Source organism: Mytilus galloprovincialis, chromosome 7 (assembly GCF_965363235.1).
Source record: "Mytilus galloprovincialis chromosome 7, xbMytGall1.hap1.1, whole genome shotgun sequence".
Lineage (NCBI taxonomy): Eukaryota > Metazoa > Mollusca > Bivalvia > Mytilida > Mytilidae > Mytilus > Mytilus galloprovincialis.
In genome coordinates, this window is record NC_134844.1 from 59,225,764 (window position 1) to 59,248,230 (window position 22,467).

The 22,467-nt window shown below is 32.3% G+C and overlaps 1 long non-coding RNA gene across 1 annotated transcript; it reads left to right on the forward strand.

The window, feature by feature from the left end:
* The first annotated feature begins 127 nt into the window (after nt 1-127).
* LOC143083391 (uncharacterized) lies at nt 128-21,380 on the forward strand. Its single transcript, XR_012980683.1, has 3 exons — nt 128-220; nt 17,212-17,360; nt 19,095-21,380. It is a non-coding gene; the product is annotated as an uncharacterized LOC143083391 (long non-coding RNA).
* The last annotated feature ends 1,087 nt before the right edge of the window (nt 21,381-22,467 follow it).

The window sequence follows — 22,467 nt, forward strand, 5'->3', positions numbered from 1 at the left end:
GAATGATATAAAATATAAGTATGTGTTCGATGGGGCGATTAAGGTAATAAAAACGAAATCACCGCATCATATCGTACTTTAGTACTTATGTAAACATAAATTTGAAACTCCCGGCAATTATAAGTTGATAAAATCAGTCAAGTGTCGTCAGTTATTAACAACTGTCACGTGAATTTACCTTCCTTGTAAACAAAGCTGGATTGAACATTTCAAATTAAAGGTAATTTTTATATTTTAATCGATTTATATTAAGAAAGGTTTTGCGATGTTTCATTCTATAGAAATTACTAAAACATTCAACTTATAAAGTTAATTATTTCAACTTTCGTTCTAGTGTAAAATATTTGCCCTCGTTACACACCTTTATGTGTAGTTTAAATTGATAATACACTTTTAAAATGCTTTATTTATCATGAACGATCTCATTTTAAATTTTATTCGATATTAAGATCGATATGTTTTACGATGCTTTTATCGTATTTTATATAACTATTACAAAAACTATCAACTTATAAAGATAAACATTTAAACTTTCGTTCTACATGTTCTAATGTAAAATATTTGCACTAATTACACATGAAATTTCATAAAAGAAAATGGCCTATGCACTTTTAATTTCTAAAGGTCAAAATATAAGGATGTGCGGCATTTTCAACATGTATTTGCCTCTAACTCTGAGAGTTTTAAATTATACTACCATTATGTACTACCACTCCCTTCACTTTGAGTCTTCCCCATATTTCAAGGTGGTCGCAATTGATGTTAATACATGTATACACTGGTAATTTTCCAAATAATGTCTCTTAGAGATGAAACATAAATATCATATGTTGAAACCAGTACGTTAACATAATTAAATATTTATGAATATTATATAAAAAAAAAAAAACGTAAAATCACAAAAATACTGAACTCCGAGGAAACTCAAAACGGAAAGACCTTATGCATTTTCAAATGTAGAATATGGTGGATCGAACCTGGTTTAATAAAGCTAAATCTCTGACTTGTATGACGGTCGCAATAAATTATATTATGTTTACAACGATGCATGAACAAGACATACATGTACATAATATGTCAAATTGTCAAAATAGGGGTACAGCAATAATCACTGTGTCACAATCTCAAAAAGAACAAAACCAGAAATATTTCTCCCCAAAAGAGGCGTAATTGAAAAATAACTGTATTTACAATGTAAAACTTATACTAGCATTTATTCGAATATAAAAACAGTTTTTTCTAACAACATTAACTATTTATCAGAACCATAGACTAAAAGGGTCCGTGTATATCTGCGTCCAATCGTTTTTCGTTTTGAAATATCAAAAACAAAAAACAAAAAACGAAAGTGTTTTCATTTTTCTTTTTTGATTTCTTAAAAACCAAAATGAAAAACAAAAGTGTTGTTTTTCGTTTTTGATTTCACAAAACAAAAAACGAAAAAAAGTATTTTCATTTTTTCAATTTTGATTTCTCAAAAACTAAAATCGAAAAATGAAAGTGTTTTCATTTTTCATTTTTGATTTCACAAAAACAAAACACGAAAAACGAAAGTGTATTCAATTTATCTTTCCCCCCCACACTGTTTAATTGTCATTCAAAAAATGACAATGTTGTCATTTGTCATTCATTTAAAGGTCGTTAAAGTATACATGCACAGCGGTTGTCAGATCAATACTACTTTAATCGAAGATAATGTCGACGGATGCAAAAGTCTTTAGCAATCGGAACAATAAGGGTGCGTGATCTTTACTTTTAAGTTCGGAGAGGTTAATTTAAGATGATAATACAGAAGCGTAACTAGCTTCTTTTACAATTAAAGCAAACTATATATTTTTGGCGAGGGAAGGGCTCAAGGACCCCAGTAGAACTGGGAAAAATGATACAAAATCTTTCAGACCCTTTTTTAATCTAAAGCACAAGTTTTGTTTTATCTATTTTATTATGTTCTGGTCTCGGAGCAAAATATATAGATACAGTGTAAGACTTTTAGTATTTACATGTATGAACAATATCAGAAGACATACAAAAATGTATGTAGGATGAAGAAAAAAATAATGTAATCCACAAAGTCAAGTGTGTGGCTATTGTTAGTTTAAACATATTTATTAATAGTGGATTGGAAATTTTCTTCCCGGAACGGGGATCGAACCAGGAACTTATGTTTTGTAGTCCGATGCACTAACCTATGTTACTTTTGTATAATGAGGATCAATGGTCTAGTTCCTCGTTGAAGACCCTCCAGCTCCTTTCAAGATGAAGAACAGGAATAAAAGCCCTGTTCATTAATAATTTGTATTTTTTCTATATATTGTGTGCGATTTTGTCCCGTGTACATTTACTCCACATCTCTTTATTTTCTATTTAAGACCTGGACACGGCTCAGTGCTAGTTTAGCCCTCCAATGTTAAAGGTCATATGTTTTTATTTAAATTATTTGATGCCGTGGGATTGGGATTTTTAGCTTTAATGTAAACCATGTCCGGTTTTTAACTTGTATTTACAGCAAAGATAGCCAGTTTTGTGTTCTGTAATACACTGTAACAGTTTAATTTTACATGTCCGGTAGCATCGTAACTTCTCAAAACATCTTCCGAACAATATCTGGACATCGGTGTCGTGGGCATGTACATGCCAAACCACACCTGAACGTTCTTTAGTCTTTGTAGATCTATTCCAACTTGAAGTCTTTTTGAGTCTACGGCAAGCAGAACATGATATTTTATACCATTGAATATTGAAGCCATAGTCATGCAGATCGATTACTTGATTGGTGTTCTATTAACGTAGCCGCAGAACAAAAACGCGAGAGCTACTTTTGAATATTTCTACAATTTTAAGTAGTTTTCCACTCACAAACACAATAATATTTTCAACATTTATTAAAATATTTTTTTTTTACACTTTTTTGCTTTTATGTTGTTTTAAAATATCAATTTGACTTGAATTTGGAATCCCGCTAACATGTTTAACCCCTCCACATTTAAAACGTATGTGCCTGTCCCAAGTCAGGAGCCTGTAATTCAGAGGTTGTCGTTTGTTTATGTGTTACATTTTTGTTTTTCGTTCAATTTTTGTGCATAAATTAGGCCGTTAGTTTTCTTGTTTGAATTGTTTTACATTGTCATTTCGGGGCCTTTTATAACTGACTATGCGGTATGGGCTTTGCTCATTGTTGAAGGCCGTACGATGACCTATAGTTGATAATTTCTGTGTTATTTTGGTCTCTTGTGGAGAGTTGTCTCATTGACAATCATACCACATCTTCTTTTTTATATTTATATGAGCATATTAAATAAACATGTATATACCAAGCTAAGTCAGTTTATATCTTGTTTTTTGTCTGACTATACAAAAGGCGAGGAGAGCTACTTTGATAGATCAGGTTGACTGATAAGCTGTCTATATAAAGTAATGGGACAATGCATGGCATTGAGACATCACCAAATCACCGTATGCAATACTCAAAAAGACATCCAGAGCTTACCATATAGTCATCAACTACCCACCAACAGGCCGTGAGCTTTGGTTAGCTCTTAACTCAAATCCAAGAGCACAGCAAAATGTCAAAATATTCTATTCAAACTGGGTGACCTGAGAGAAAAACATTGAAATGTTCCAAAGAAATACACACACCCCTCAACTTTTAATAAGGAGATTTGGTATTAATGCAAATGAGTCAACTATCCCACAAAGTTCAAATGTAGTGGATGTAAGCAATTATATATAGGCAACCATATAATCTTCAACAATGAGAAAAAACATACGGTATTGTCGGTTACAATAGTCCATGAATTGAAAAATATGAAACAGTTCAATTGAGAAAAATAACGGCCTATTTTAAAACAACATGAATTACGAAAAACACATATAAAAGACATCAACAAACGACAACCATTGAACTACATGCTCCTGAGTTGGAGCAGACACATGCAATATATTGTGGCGTTTAACATGCTTGTTAGCAGCTTGGACAGTTTTGTTACAGCACAGCATAAGAACAAACTATACAAATCAGTGGAAAAGGGCTTAACGCATGAGATCGATATAAAACAGAAGAAAAAAAAAAGGTCTAACAAAAACACATACCGAATGTGGAAGGATATTTTTACCTCGTTTTCAAACAATCAAAGTACTGAAGTACTGAACATCGAATGAATGCAAGTTCTTTTGGAATGTCACAAGCACTTGTCTCAGAAAAAAATCACATCTCTATACCTGAAAGTGAAGTTAATGTACAAATAATTTTTTTTTGAAACTCAGTACACATATTCTTTATCATATGATCTTTTTTAATTTTAATGCCAAATATAGAGTTCTGACCCTCAATTCCACGGTCCACTAGACATGGAAAATGATAGTGCGAGTGGGACATTTATGTACTATGGACACATTCTTATTCAGACCCTTTATTAAAGAAGTCAGTAAATTTACTACAGATAATACTACATTTGTAAATTAGACGAACTAATCTAATTAAAAGGTATATCTCTGATTTCGTTATACTTATGTGTATGAGAAAATTAATATATATGTAGGACTCTAAAGTGCGATGGGGACGCTAAAGTACGATGGTCTCGCTAAAGTGCGATGGTATACGCTAAAGTGCGATGCTTCCAAACGCTAAAGTGCAATGGTCCGCAAAAGTATAATAGACGTTAGAAACGTAGTTGGATTATGACGTTAACAGTCGTTTATACAAACTAAAAATGAACATGACGGAAGATAGATTATGAATATTTGATTAACAAATTTTACACCAAATGTCCATTACTTACTAGTAATTTATTTAATTTAACCGTGTTCTTTGTCGGCTAAATCACAAGGTTTATTTTTTTTTTTCAAGTGCTGGAAGAAAGGACTACAGTCGACCAGTTTACTATATAAATACAAAACAGTATACGCATACTTATTCTGCTTCTATTTGAAGCAAACGGAAACATTCGAATCATTGTTTATGTGGCAGTTTACTTTGTGATCCCCGTTAAAATTCCGTCGATTTTTTAATGAAAAGTAACGTCGGTAAAATAAAAATACATGTTTTCATGCGTGAATTATAAATTGTCTGCTAAGACATTAGTTCGAGTTGTACTGTGTAGGAAAATAAAACATGTATTTGTACTCGCTACGTAAAAAAAGGAGAAAGCTTGGCGAACATTGCATTTCTCTCATTTAGCCTGATTAAAGCTTATACAAATAAATGTTGCATATTCCGACAATGAACGTGCGAGTTTTGTATTTTTAATTTTCAATGACAAATGTAAGATATGTTGTAACATTAGTGTGAACGGCAATCTACACCAATTATCCAAATATTCTATACGCTTCGAATTGTTAAAAATTCATTTTACATGAAAAATGATATTTTCCAAAACATAAGTTACCTTAATAGCAATTAGTACATGGTCGGACTTGTTAATTTAGAAACAATCACTTCAGCCTACCGGTAAATTGTAAAGCCTATCACATATGTTAAACCTTAGCATAATGATATTATCTTTTACAAAAAGAGTTTTTAAACGTCGCTGTTTTTATACTTAGAATTTTATCCTTTGGACCATCGCAATTTAGCGTGATACACCATCGTACTTTACCGAACAAACAACCATCGCACTTTAGCGTGAGACACCATCGTACTTTAGCGAACAAACAACCATCTCACTTTAGCGTGATACACCGTCGTTCTTTAGCGTAGACCATCGCACTTTAGCGTGACCATCGCACTTTAGAGTACCATCGCACTTTAGAGTCCTACACATATATTAATTTTAATAAGATTGTTGAACGAACGCGTTCAATCTTAGGATTTTATTCTTGTCAATTTTTCCGAGCAGAGCGAGTCGAAAACAATTAAATAGACGTCTTTCAAGCCAAAGTTAATATGTTTGCTATACACACATATGTTTTATTAAACTTGGTAATCAATGATTAATCAATAATGCAGTCCTAGATAATAAAAAATCATAAAATATTTGGTCAAGTAATCAAAAAATCACACAAAAAAACAGTAGTTGTCGTTTGTTGATATCGTTCTCGCTTCTCGTTTTTTTAGCTCACCTGGCCCGAAGGGTCAAGTGGGCTTTTCTCATATCTTGGCGTCCGTCGTCCGTCGTCGTCCGTCGTCGAAACTTTTACAAAAAACTTCTCCTCTGAAACTACTGAGCCAAATTCAACCAAACTTGGCCACCATCATCATTGGGGTATCTAGTATAAAAAAAAAAATTGTGTCCGGTGACCTGGCCAACTAACCAAGATGGTCGCCATGGCTAAAAATAGAACATAGGAGTAAAATGTAGCTTATATCTCAGAAACCAAAGCATTAAGAGCAAATCTGACATGGGGTAAAATTGTTTATTAGGTCATTATCTATCTGCCCTGAAATTTTCAGATGAATCAGACAACCTGTTGTTAGGTTGCTGCCCCTGAATTGGTAATTTTAAGAAAATTTTGCATCTTTTGGTTATTATCTTGAATATTATTATATATAGAGATAAACTGTAAACTACAATAATGTACAGCAAAGTAAGACCTACAAATATGTCAACATGACCAAAATGGTCAATTGACCCCTTAAGGAGTTATTGCCCTTTATAGTAAATTTTAACAATTTTCATAAATTTGTACATTTTTACAAAATATTTTCCACTGAAAAAAGTAAAATCACAAAAATACTGAACTCAGAGGACAATCAATTCGGAAAGTCCATAATCACATGGCAAAATCAAATAACAAAACGCATCAAAAATGAATGGACAAGAACTGTCATATTCCTGACTTGGTACAGGCATTTTCAAATGTAGAAAATGGTGGATTGAACCTGGTTTTATAGCTAGCTAAACCTCTCACTTGTATGACAGTCGCATCAAATTCCATTATATTGTAACCGATGCGTGAACAAAACAAACAGACACAATAGGTACAAATGTCAAAAATAGGGGTACAGCAGTCAACATTGTGTTATCATCTTAATCACTATAAAAACAACAAATGTAACGAAGAAGCACAAAAAGGCATACATCAAATTAACATCCTCATTTTGATTATATTATACGATTTTATTTGTCTATGTAAAATGCACCCATCAAGGAAGGAGGGTTTTGAGTACTGGTGAAAATTGCGCGTTTGAAATTCGCACAGGTAGACATGAAATAATTTTGTCGTTCAAAGTATGACGGGATGCATAAATACAGTCACGCAAAATAGATATAACAAAAACTGGCTTAACAGTTAAAGTAATAATAATTAATAAAATAATAGTGCGGTTCAAAGTATGACGGGATACATAAGTACAGAGGCACGTCAAATGTATATCACAAAAACAGTGGGTTAACAGTAAAAGTAATATTAATAAATAAAATAATTTTGTCATTCAAGGTATGACAAGATACATAGGTACAGAGTCACATCATGAAATAATTTTGTCGTTCAAAGTATGATGGGATACATCAGCACAGAGTTACGTCAAAAGGATATCTAAAAAAACAGACTTAACAGTAAAAGTTATATTAATAAAGACAAATAAAAGAATAATATAACACGTTATTAAGATGATAAACAACGTCAGTACGCAAAATCTATACTTTAAGACCATCGTGTATTATTTGTGAAGTTGATACGGAATATTTATCAACAAGTTCTGGGTACCTTCCGATGAACTTTTTTAGAAAAAGGACGAGACGTTCTTTGACATACCCCTGGTTCATCAACTTTCTGCTCAGACACTGGTGACGTTTTACAAAGTCTGAGTAGGAGCTGCAAGCTCTAGAATACCGAATAAGTTGGGAAATGTATATTCCATATGCAGGTGAAGTTGGTATATTGCTACTAAGGTGGGGGAAATTGATAATTTCAAAATCAAAATCGTCTCGTTTGTCATAGATTCTGGTACTAAGATGACCGTGTATGTCAAATTCGAGGTATAAGTCTAAAAATGAGGCGGAGGAAGCCGTGTCTGTTGTCTCTTTAATTTCTAGTTCTGGTGGATATATTAATGGAACCCAATCAGAAAAGTTCGGATTGTTAATGGAAAGAACAAACTACTATGCTAAGTTCATTATAGATAGAGATAATTGTAAGCATCAACAATGTTTAGTAAAGTAAGATCTACGAACACATCACCATCACCAAAACACATAGACCAAGGTGAGCGACACAGGCTCTTTATAGCCTCTGGTTATATATATAGTTTAGACCTTTGGTTTTCCCGTTTGAATGGTTTTACACTAGTCATTTTGGGGGATCCTTATAACTTGCTATTCGGTGTGAGCCAAGGATTTGTGTTGAAGAGGGTACTTTAACCTATAATAGTTTCCTTCTACACACTGTGACTTGAATGGAGAGTTGTCTCATTGGCACTCATACCACATCTTCTTATATCTATATATTATTTCGATATTTTTAATTGGGGTCTGGAGCTGGCATGTCAGTTACTGCTAGTAGTCCTTTGGTAATTTATGAATCATATTCATTTTGTGTAGTTTCTTTTGTTTACTATTTTGTCATCGGACTCGGATTTCTTTTAAACTGAGTTTTTCTGTGCATATTGTTGTGTGTTTATTTATTCTACATGAGCTAGATATAGTTGTAAAGCGGGAGGGTTGAGATCTCACAAAGCATGTTTAGCCCCGCCGTATTTTTGCGCCTGTCCCAAGACAGGAGACTCTGATCTTTGTTAGTTTTTTTATGTTTTTTTTTTTATTTAAGTTAAGTGTGACGTCCATTTTCACATAACTAGTATATATTTTTATTTAGAGACCAGCTGAAGCCTGCCTCTGGTTGCGGGATTTTCTCGTTGTGTTGAAGACTCATTGGTGGCCTGCGGCTGTGCTCTTCGGTTAGGCTGTTGTTTCTTTGACACATTTTTTATTTCCATTTTCAATTTTATTGATTGATCAATTGATTGATTGATTGATTGATTGATTGATCATTTTACTACAAGCAAAAGTCATGATCCTTTGAGAATCCTTTATTTGTATTGTAGTGTTAATTTCACCTATGAAACTCTACATTAATTTTTTGTCTTAAGGTCAAGTAACAGTAAATGAACGCCGTCTAGCGGATTCCGCGAAATATTGCGACGTTTTGTACGAATTACGTCCCTTTGACCAGATTTTGCAATGTTAAAATTGCAGCCGGCGACTTTTCGATGGGACAATGTCAACGGTAAATTTGACGGAAAGTATGTTACTTCTAGGAGAATGAACTTGTTTTTCTAAAACTAAAAATTGAAAATGAATATGAAAACAGTCCTGAAGACGATCTTCAAAATGAAAATCAGGACGTAGGGTGGTAGAGTTTGTATATCTGCCGACCAGTTAATCAAGTGTGAAAACTGCTGCTCACTAATATTTTTACATAATTGTGATGAGAAAAAACAGTGTGGTCTCGGAAGTATTCTATGTGTAGTATGTCAAAACTGTCCTTATAAAAACCCTATATTCACTGGGAAAAGACATCGTCTAGCAGAAAATAAGCAGAAGGGGTGCAAGTTTGGGACATTGTATTACCCCCCTTTCGAAAATTCCTGCATCCGCCACTGAATACTAAAGTCAAAACTTAGTATGATTGTACGGTAAGACTATCTATCTCCCATATTTTGAAAATTATCACACTTGTCGGAACAAGTAAAAATATTTTCAAATTAGAGAAAAGGAAATGAACCACATAAACTAATACTGGTCATAAATTCGCCGCTGCTGTCAGTCAGTCATGGATGGCACTAAACTATAATACACTTAAATTAATTAACCTTGTTCACGGTTGGAACAATTGTTTAATATGCATGCACAGTTTTTAGACTATACCAAATTAAAAATAAGCAAAAATGATGTTTCACGATCATTAATCCATCGCTACATTTTGTAATCTAACGTTTTTTTTTGTAATGGTGCTTTCTTTCACGTCCGCAATTTCGATGTTAAAAATAGAACACAAATCTTAAAATAGATACATGTATAAATAGTCATGGTATGGTTTGAAGATTTATACAGGGCTTAGTATCCTAATAGTATTGATTCGTATGGTTGTCTCCTCAAAGGAAATTGTTATATATATATATATGGGTAAAAATTAACCGAATAAAAAAATGTACCCTAGCTGAAAGTAGCTTCTCAGATATACAATAGAACTGTTCTCAATTCTATTTCACTCATAAAACTTGAAGGTTGAGAACGAGATTATATCAATCACCTCTATATCATAGTACTACTATATACACCGACTGAAAAATATGCACAGTGTCACAGACTTTCAGTACCCAAAGTTAAATGTAAATCCCGTAAGTTGTCAGTACTTCAATAAGACAGCAACCAGACAACAACACAAGGTCAAAAGAAAATTAAAAAGGAAAAGACATCTTATGATATGCATTTGACGGGGGTGGGGGTGCAGGGATCCTGATTCCGAAATCCCGGACTTAAAAACATGAAATCCCGAGGTCCCGAATTTATAGAAATTTCAATCCCGCCATACCGAAATTCGAAAAAAGAATAGCCGGATCCATAAAGGATCAATCCCGAAATCCCGTGCTTAAAAACACCCGATCCCGGAGTCCCGTTTAAGGTCCCCCTCATTTGTGTAGATGGACTAAATAACAAAACACAATATTACCATTCATGTCTCAACCTATATTTGGTTTCCTCGGAAATATTTTTACACGATGTATTTTCTGGAAAATACACTGTACTACAAAGACCGTGCAATGTCTTGAGAGAAAGCGAAATTCAGAGAGAGAAGCACATTAATTTATTGTCACACATAATTAGATCTCAAAGGGAGTTGCAGAATAACGGATACCGGCTAATGTCAAAATTGAACAAAAACGTTTGCAAAATTATAAAGAATAACAACGGAAAATAAAATAATTATTTTATATAATAGTGTAGACCATGTACAGAATTAAGAAATCATGTAATGATAGAAGAATTTTACAAAATCGTTATTTGAAGATTTTACAGAATAAGCGTTATATTTAAAGATAAAGAACATTAAGGTCCACACTTCATATTGACCCTTAAAAATCGTTGGAATATCTCGGTGTTGCTGGTCAGTAATGAATAAAAAATCACTGATCAATTTAAAGGTTGTTGTAAGTGATGCAATATATTCTTATCTTCCTGTTACCCTTATGTAACTTCCAGTTTTATTAAAGTTTACATGGATCAAAGCCTTAGTTTAATTTACTTTCCTAAAATTACTACCCCCCCCCCCCCGCCCTTTATTTGTCGCTTGTTGTGTACCATGTACTGATTCTATATATAATTCGAGCATACATATGTACACTTATGGAACAATAAACATTTAGTAAACTTTTTAAAACGTTTTTGTAGACTTGTAAACAATAAATTTTATACAGAACAAAAAAGATATTAACAAAGATGTCAGTTTGTCTGCGTGTTTTACTAGTTAACTTGAAGATGTATAAATAACCACACGACACTCTTTCAAGAATTTGTAGAATCATTGATATAATGTTTGTTTATATATGCTATGTTAAGCAGCAGTATATGGACAGAACACGTTCTGTCGTGATAAAGTACCAAAACACAAGCTATTACATGTTACGCTGCTAAATAAACCGGTTTTTTTTCAAAAGTGGCCAAATCATATATCGGAACGGAGAAAAGGTGTAAACAGATGACTTACAAGATAGTCGAAGAGATTTATGAATTGGTTACCCAAAAATGACAAAGTTCAACTATCATTAGAGCAAATATTGATAAAGATCAAAACCCTGATAATGAACATACATCACATTTTTTACAACGTATAATTTCTCTTTAAAATGTTCCATAAAAGAGGGTCTGATTGGGGTTTACGGAATACAGAATAATGGGCAAAAATTGCAGAATAAAATTCAAAAAAGAAAGAAAAAGAAAAAGTGTATAATGGGGTGCTAAAATATAAAGAATAAAGAATATTGGTAATACTAAATAAAAATTTATGATAATTATCCAGACTCTTATGATAAAAAAAGAATCTATCAATGCGAAACGCATAATCATCGTGCATAATCAACACGAAGAACGTTGGAAATTATTAGCATGATAACTTGACGTTATGTAATAAAAATTACGACGTCACGAATTTTGATGGTTTTTTTTCCAAAATGTTGGGTTTGCGTCGCTTCTACAGGGAAAACGAAGTCGGTGACCATATTTTTTTTTAATATCATCTTATTCGTAAGACAAAGAGGAAAAAAATATTAATTGAAAAAAAAAATTCTATGGAGCGGTTCTCGTGATTTATACCAGAAACCGAAAATTGTAGAAGAAAAATATAGATTTACCCTATATATTCAATGTAATTTAGTACCCTCTCGGACCATTTTTAAAAAAGGATTTTTCTTGAAAACAAAGTCGGTGACATATACTTTTTTTTACATTTTCTGATATATATTTTCAATATCTAATTGAGTTCTAAATTTTAAAAAAATCTATGGACTAGTTTATTTACTGATCCTTGACCTTAATATTAAATTTCTTTGTAAACTCTAAAATTACCGTCTGATTATAATAAGACACGCAAGAATAAAAAAAATTATTTGGCCTTCAATGTCTCAACCTTTTTTAATGTGAGTAACTTCATTGTTCAGTTAGATTTCGATTTTGATATTGTTTTTGCAAGTTTCCATAATAGATTTCCGGTAATTGTTCTGCATAAAACCCTATGGGAAAGCACATTGACTTAATTTTCCAAACGGTTATTGGAACCCAATGATTTGGCAAGGTGTTGCAACCTGTAATGTAAAGAAGTTACAGCCAATTGAATTGAGTGTGTAGGCAAAGGTAGCATATCCTAGGTTAGCTTGCTTTTATTATTAGGTTAAGTAAGCTACACTCCTTTAAGAGTAGACTAGTTCGACAGATAACCAATCAATCTGTCTGTAGGACTAGGCTCCTTCTACAGGAGGGTGGTATACCTAGTTACTTCATAGTTCAGCTAACAAACAAGCGATCCAAAGATATTTCCTTTGTCTACACACTCAATGTAATCGGCTGTAATGAAACTGCGGAGTTTTTGAGACCAGGCTCGAGCAGCCAGTCGGTAGCAGCCAGTTTTCAAATATATAAACACAAATATTGCATAAGACTCAAACTGACTTCGTTATTTGTTATACCACTGTCCCAGGTTAGGGGGAGGGTTGTGATCCCGCTAACATGTTTAACCCCGCCACATTATTTATGTATGTGCCTGTCCCAAGTCAGGAGCCTGTAATTCAGTGGTTGTCGTTTGTTTATGTGTTACATATTTGTTTTTCGTTCATTTTTTTTTACATAAATAAGGCAGTTAGTTTTCTCGTTTGAATTGTTTTAAATTGTCTTATCGGGGCCTTTTATAGCTTACTATGCGGTATGGACTTTGCTCATTGTTGAAGGCTGTACGGTGATCTATAGTTGTTAATGTGTGTGTCATTTTGGTCTTTTGTGGATAGTTTGTCTCATTGGAAATCATACCACATCTTCTTTTTTATATATTCAAATGTTTTTATTAATATATAACCACTATATCATCAGTTTTTAATATATAATTAAGCAGTCAAAGACACTATTCAATGAATTTTAACATTTCATTTCTGGTTCATTAAAGAATTGAATGCTTTTTTTTTTTTGTTACTTCATTGAGGTGTAAAGCGTTGACCGAAATACATTTTGTATGAAACGCAGAAGCGCTTCATTCTGAAAATGTGCGCACGGTCAACGCTTTTACAACCCTATGAAGTTACAAAAAGAAGCATTCAATATTTATAATTACATTTTTTAGCTAGGATCATGAAAACACGATTTTTATCAAGTTTTTATTAAATTCACCTTTGCACTTTATTATGTAATGCAATTGCGTAAGGAATAACATGAGATGTGCAGTTAGCCAATCAGAAAAACGAATTATAATGAACCATACATCTGATGTAATTATTAGTTATATAAAGGCAAAATCAATGGCTTTCGATATATTACACACCGTACTGTCCGCTTTACATTTTAAATAGTCAACACTTTGAGTGTTTATAGAATCGTAAATAATTATGATTTTTTTAATGATGGCAAAATTGCACTATTTGGTGAAAAAGCTTTCCTTATTATCGCCATCCTGTCAAATAGTTCATGAAAAGTAATAATAATTCTGCATTAAAAGAAAAGAAATTTGCACTCGTGCTTTAACTTTTTTTTGCCACACAAAACTGTTTTTACAAAACATTCTACCTCTGAACTAGTGGATTTCGCTTAAATATGACTGGACAAAAGGTTTATTTTTTGTATTCAAAGTATGGTGGGCAAGTAAATTATTTATTAGCTTCAAAAAGATTGATCCGTGCTATAAATTAACTTGTAATTTTGATCAAGTAGGCTCTAGATTTCTAGCTTACGTTCTCACTTAGTGCAGATAAAAGTATTGCCGCAGAAATTTTTTATTAACTGTCCGGTAAGGGTTAGGTAGGGTATACGACCTCAACTTTAGACCTACTTTAGAAAAAAAAACTAAGCAGAACAACACTCTGGATTTTCTACTGTAGACCCCAGCTACCCAGCTTCCCTTTGCACCTAGTGAGGACAATTTTTATTACATTTTCGGTAAGGGTGGGGTGTTCGACCCCAACTTTGGACCTATTTTTCAAAAAATATAAGCTAAACAGCAACCTTGATTTTTTTCTCCAGCAGACTTCAGCTACCCAGCTCCCTTTCACACATTGTGCGGACAGAAGTATTTCCGTAGAAATTTGTTTATTAACATTTATGTAATGATGGGGTAGGGTGGGTAACTGAGGTCCACTTGAAAAAAATTTGCAGGGACTCCAATGTGGTCTGGTCTATGCAGAACAATTACCGGAAATCTATGGTAGTTTGGAAAATAATAGTCTTTTTTATAATGTGATATGTAAAATGTTGGCAAATAATGAAAGCACGCTTCTCAATTAATAGACATAGAAATAAAGAGAAACCGTATGATAACCAATAACAATCTTCCAGAGACAAACTTACGTTCATTAAGGCAACTAGTATGATGGTCTGGATTCGGGGTTCTTAATTTCTGTATTCTTTGATATTTTAGGCCATATTTCTCTATTCTTTATACTTTTTGACAAGTATTCTCTTATCATTACATTTTAACACCATTATTCTAGTTATTTTATTTATTTCTTAGTCCATTATCTCTATTATTTATATATTTTGTCCACTATTCTCAATTCCATAATCCCCCATCAACGGCATCTAGTTAATGTCACCTTAATAGTCTTCACAAATAAGCAAAATTAACACCTTATAGGCTCTAATGGCAAACCAATTGAAGGCTTTAATATCCCAGTTTGATTGTGAAATTGCGGAAATTTTTTAAATTTGATCAAGCAAGATACATTACGTCCTCGTAGTTCGTAAAATACTGGCAGATGGACCTTGATCATCAATTCTAATAATCTTGGATCGACCTTTCTAAACTTAAAAGTAATAAAGTTCACGCACCCATATTGTTCCGATTGTTAAAGACTTTTGCATCCGTCGACATTATTTTCGATTAAAGTAGTATTGATCTGACAACCGCTGTGCATGTATACTTTAACGACCTTTAAATGAATGACAAATGACAACATTGTCATTTTTGGAATGACAATTAAACAGTGTGGGGAAAGATAAATTGAATTCACTTTCGTTTTTCGTTTTTTGTTTTTGTGAAATCAAAAATGAAAAATGAAAACACTTTCACTTTTTCGATTTCAGTTTTTGAGAATCAAAAATGAAAAATGAAAATACTTTTGTTTTTCGATTTTTGTTTTGTGAAATCAAAACTGAAAAACGAAAACACTTTTGTTTTTCATTTTGGTTTTTAAGAAATCAAAAACAAAAAATGAAAACACTTTCGTTTTTTGTTTTTGTTTATGATATTTCAAAACGAAAAACGAATGGACGCAGATATACACTGACCTAAAAGAAATCACTTCATAACTTTTCTTTTACATTATATTTTATGCCCCTACCTTTTTTTTTGCTCAAATTAGATGTGCATTAACTAATTCAGCGTGTGTCATGCACTAATCTGTTTTATAGTTTGATCCAAGTCGACCGTCTCGGCAGTACTAAAATATTATTTATGAAATATGTGTCACTCGAAATTTAAGAGACAATCAATAAATCAGATTTCTTTTCGTCATCTGTGTAGTCTTTGATGGATAATATTCTGAGTGTAATCAAACTTGCATATATTTGATGTTTAAGGTAGATGGGGTGTCTAAATTATTATTCAAAGAATGTTTTAATAATTTGCCAAAATGTAGTTTATATAATTTGCCAAAATGTAGTTTATATAATGCTGAAAAAAAAAAAAAAAAAAAAAAAAAAAAAGGATCACCAGGCTTATTTTCACCCTACAGGTTTTTCAAAATTGACAGATTTTGTATAGATTATGCATGAAAAACCCAATTTTCTGTCATAAAACTACACCATAGAATTTTGAGATAAAATATGAAAAGAAAGCTTTAATAGTATGTTTTCAGATAATAAAAAGACAAAATGGGGTCACTGGACCCGTTTTCTAGCTACAAAATAAAATAGGTAAATTCCTAACACATTCTACTGTAAAAAGTATCTTTATCTGAATTATCTGCTCTTACATTTGAGATGCCTCCCCAATATATGATAAAGTTTGAAAAAAAATTATCAAACTAACATTTTCTGGGTTTTTTTTAAATACAACCATAAATATGATAAAAAATGTCATTTCCTAAATTGAAATGAAAATTCTTGCACATGAATTACCTACTACTCTCAAAATTTGCACATTCTATAAAAGATCTAGACCGATTTTTTTTGGTATTTCAAAATCCATGTTGGAGGAAGTCACCCTATCTTACTTGCAAGGTTGGAGTTTGGAGTTTAAGACTATTTGAAACGTTTTGATTTGTTTTTAGGTGCAGAAATCCAAAAATTTCTTTTATTAGGAATCTTTCATAATTGAAAAAAAGATTGAAAAAATAAAAGAACATATATTGAAATTTTAAATCCAAACTAAGTAAAGGTTTTTTGTAGCTACAAACATATACTAGTAGACTATAACAAATACTTCGATAAAACAGTGATTTTGGATTGAAGTTTTAGTATTTGCTTAAAATCAATTCTGAATCAAAGATAAGGTAATACCGAAGTCGTTCAGGAACAAAATTGTGGATTCATTTCTTATTTGGTGTTTGCAGGCATTTTTGCATATGCATTTATTTTATAGAATGAAGTCTGAAATGCAACACAGCAAATTACGAGGAAAAGGTGGCTGACGAATCCAGGAAGCAGTTCAACTAGCACATCACTGCCATTACTCAGCTTGAAGGCTCTTCTGAACATTTGAATGTCTTTTCTATGTACTGTTTACCAAAAGTAAAATTTGATTTAAATTCCGTTTTATCTCTAAGTATTCTTATACAAAGCTGTAAGTGCTTCTAACTACCACGCCCCCCTTTTACCCCTATGAAAACATGTTTTTAACGTTTGTAACAAAGCTTATAAAATATGTGGGGCATATTTTCAACATTTATATGACCTGAACTTCTAAGAGTTTAAACTTATACTAAAATTCTATACTACCCTTACCTTCATTTTTGGGCCTCCTAATAAAATAGAAATTAGTCGATACCATGTTTTTCTATACTGGTTACCTTCCCGAGTGATGTCTCTATGAGATAAAACACAGAGCTCATAAATGGGAACCAGTATGTTAAAAAAATGACATATCTATGAATATTATATACATGTATCTCCTCAAAAGATGCGTGGTTTGAGAAACAGTGGTATTTACAAAGTGTAACATACACTTCCTATCTTATCAAGAAATAGTATTGACATTTAATTAAATGGTCTTTTGAAAGTTTAAAACAAAAAATTATAACATAAATGTGAGTATACCAGATTCACTGACAGGAAATGTTAGAATTTGATAGAGGCTTTAACAATGTCTCTTGGACAATGTATATATACGTTTTGGCAAAAAATTGTATCGACAAGTATTATGTATTTCGATGTGTACTAATCGCGTCCTTTTAATATCAGATTCATTACTGTATTGCATTATATTTCGGTTTATGACCAAACTCAGTAAAGACGCGTCATTTGGGTGATACATTTTACTATACCTACCATTATCTACATGATATATTTTTATATATTATTATAAATAATCAAAGTTTTCTAAATGTTCTACCGAAATTTACCTAAAGAAACTAACTTTAAATAAATTTAACATAAAAAAAAACAGTAAATGTCCTTTTCTTGATTTATACATTTCAATTTCTAAATAGAAACTTTAAACAACATTTAACTTTTGATCACTGTTTCAAGTACACCTAGTCTAAGGATAAAACACACAAATGACTTCCAATACCTGTGGGGTTGTCTCCCATACTCCAGGTCTACCCTCTTTTGTTTAACGAGCAAAAATATACTAGATTTGAACATCAGTTAACCATATTGATGTGCCTCATTTTTTTATATAGCTTTTAAATTGTCAAATACTTGTGTGAAGAAAAAATCCTGCTTAATAGTCTGATAATACAAGAGAAATAGTAAAAGATTATTCAGTTAAAATGAAAATTCACTTTCTGGAAACCTTCAAAGGGGAATAATGTTTAGAAAATTTCAAGTATAAAGTAAAATCACAAAAAATACTGAACTCCGAGGAAAATAAAATATATTTCATGGTTTGGGTTTAATTTCACAATTATTCGTGAAAATCAAAATATTATCTTAAATCTTACAAGTGTCTTTGCAAATATGAACTTGTAAAACAAGAATTATAAAGCATACCTTACTTTAAAGATTAACTATAAACATGTTATATATGCAATATTTGTCTTCTAAATGATAAAACATATATGAAATATAGCAAACAGTTTTACAAAATGTATTAGCGTACTTAATTTTTTTTTTTTTTTTTTTATAAAGTTTAAAGCAAAAAATTCTCCACTCAAAGACTTGAGATGCAGAACCTTTGATCGTCTGTATTGTTGATATAATGCCAATTATATCCCCCACCATAAAACCTCCACAAATGCTTGTTTTATTTTAGGCAATATAAACGAAATCTAATGTAGTATTTAGACAATGTATTTTTTGTAGATTAACATATACAAAAATGACTGGAAGATCTATGAAAACATGCGACTCATTGAATTTTTACAAATATCTTTGCCAGAAGATCGGATCTGAAGAAGACGTGAGAATAAGGAGACTGGCTTTCGTTATTCGTGACATTGGACGAAATGCTACATTTATAACTAGTGGAAGTAAAGGTGAAGGACTCAATTTAAACGGCAGTGATTTAGATCTAATGGTAATTGATCGTTGTGCTCAGGTGTATGAATCCGAAGAAGAAGTTGTAACTGAAGGCAGGGGGCTACCGTTCATGATGTATACTGAAGACACACCACCTTGCTTTACACAATTATATCTTCTAACCTATCATCGAAATCAAACAATTGCTAGCCTTTCTGTGTCACTTTTAAATATGTTAGATACAAATCATCTGGGATATGCATTATCAAGTGAACTTTATAAGCTATCTTATTTGTCAAATGCATATAGGCCTTCCAAAATCCATGGACCGTGTATATCAGATGAATTTGATCAACAAGATGTTGCATTTTGCCTTAAATGCGACACATGGATATGCCAAGCAAAACCATGGGTAAGTAGACCTCGTGCAACTTGGCCTTCACCTGATCTCATTTCCAAAATAATATCGTGTGGTGTGTTATTTGTTCCGATAGGCTACAAAGGATCTATACACGAAAACGTTCAATGGCGAATTTCTTTTTCAGTTGCGGAAAAATTTCTTGTATTTTCCTTTAGCCATACCCAATTACTATGTTATGCTTTGTTGAAAATCTTACTGAAAGAAGTAATAGAGAAACATGAGGATTTGAAAGATTTATTGTGTTCATATTTTTTAAAAACGCTAATGTTTTGGATTTTAGAAGAAACAGACCCATATTTATGGAGACCAGATAATTTGATACCATGTTTTAAGGCATGTTTACAAAGACTGCTCTACTGTGTAAGATACTCAATATTGTCACATTATTTTATTCCTGATAATAATTTGTTCCTTTCACGATTCAGTAATTTTAACGCAAAAACATTGACCACCATACTCAAGAATTTACATGGACAAGGAATTAATAGTTTTGTATTTTCTGAAACCCTAAAAGATTATCAAAACCAGCAAAATGACCAGTGCAACGAAATTACTGAATCATTGATAAGCAAAAACATCGGATTTTTACAACATTTTATGCCAACATATGTGCATATTCTTAATTCTGGTAAAGTTGGAAGCTTTTCAAGACTGTTGTATAATTGTCTTCACCACTTGCCAACTCGGATATCGAAGGGGTTATTCGCTTTACAAATATCAGCCGCATTTAAAGTTGTTCCCGCAAAAACACACCAATCATACAGTTCAACAAACAAACACCGTTACTTAATTTACAAAAATGATCTAAGTCATTTACTAATCGGTTTACATTCAGATGCAATAACTGGACTGCTGATGTTAGCTTCTTTCTTCTATGCTGCCGGAAATTACTTAGCCACATTAACTGTATTAACATATACAACGGGGAAATACACAGATGACACAATCTATCTTAGAGTTTTCAATAATAGCTACCTTCCTGATAATACCAAACAGCATGTTGTGAAACTGATGAATAAAGAATCACTTCCTACAATTTTAAGATTATCAGCAACTCGTTGCTTTGAAATTGACCATAAATCCGCAATAGTTCCACAAGAATTACAAGAAGATGTTTCACGCGACAGTACTATTTTTCACCCGTTACCTTATGCACATTTCCTCCGCTTCTTGTGTTGCTACCATCTACATGACATTATAGCGAGCAGAGAGTCTTTAAAACAACTCGAACAGGTTCATAGGACAATTTTAGAAAGTTGCTCTTTTGTTTCACATCCTGATTCGTTGAATACTGTCATCATGTGTGGCATAGCTTACCAGTTATTAGGTGATAAACACACTGCTAGACGTGCTTTTCAAGAAATAGCTGCGCATGATAAGAATAATGAAACAAGTGCAGCATCAAGGTTGTATTGTCTGTTCGAATTAAATACCAAATGATTGATTCTGGATGTAGCTTTGTTACTTTATTGTCGACGTTTAAAGAAATATGTAAACACATCATATCATGTTTTCCTTTACTCTATTTATCACAAATCATTGAAATATCCCAAAATCATGCGTTTTCCTAGATAAATTTCCTAGTATATTTCTGACTTGAAATTACATTTGTTTGAATATTATTTTCTCATTTTGTGTATCACATGTACATTTACCTTGTTCAACTATAAATAAAAGTTAAAAAAACATTAAACCTATTATAGAGTTTGCACCTTATGTTATAGATAATGCATATTTTAAGGTTTTTCATGTCGTAGAACACACCGAGGGGTGTCAGGATTGAGCAAATGAAAGACCGACCGGAGGGAGGTCTTTCTTTGAACAATCCTGACACCCCGAGGTGAGTTCTACGACAAGAAAAACCTTAAAATATGCATTATCTGACTTATATACCGTCAAAAAAATAATATTAATTTTATTAAGATTTGTAAAATTTAGTATCCTATTTTACCGACAACACTTAAGTGGGATATGTTATAGATAATGCTTATTTTAAGGTTTTCCTTGTCGTAGAACACACCGAGGGTTGTCAGGATCGATCAAACGAAAGACCGACCGTAGGGAGGTCTTTCTGTGAGAAATCCTGACACCCCGAGGTGTGTTCTACGACAAGAAAAACCTTAAGATATGCATTATTTGACTTATATACCGTCAAAAAAATATTATTTTTTATAAAGATTTGCAAAATTTAGTATCTTATATTACCGACAACACTTAAGTGGGATATTCCTTTCTAATGCGTTCAGGTTTTAATACGCCCTACGGCTCATTTAGAATGTGAAATAAAACTCACTAATTAATCTAGATATAAACCTTTTAAAAAATATTATCCATACACAATAAAAATATTACTGTAACTGCATGAAGTAAGACACAAATGTATTGTTTCCATTCGATAACGGTGTATGACAAATACAAGACACATTGTAAGTAATTTATTGTACCACTTGGAAAAGGGGGAGGGGTATGTTTTTTTTTCTATTTGTAATGTCATTTCTATCGCGGAAAAGTGGTTATTTTTTTAACAATTTTAATTGAATCGAATGAAAAATTCAGAAAGATTGTCTTTTGAATAGCAATACATTGTATTAACAGATAATCAGGATATAATTATATACCCTCCGCACCCGACCTTTTTCTGAGTTACGTTAATGTTATTCAATAGAATATAAGATTATCGTATTAGTTGAGCATTTGATAGAGTAAAAGGTATACATATATTTAAAAAAGTTAAGAACTGACATAAAGACGAATATAAATACATGTAGGTCACAGTATGAATTTCCTATTCAGCGT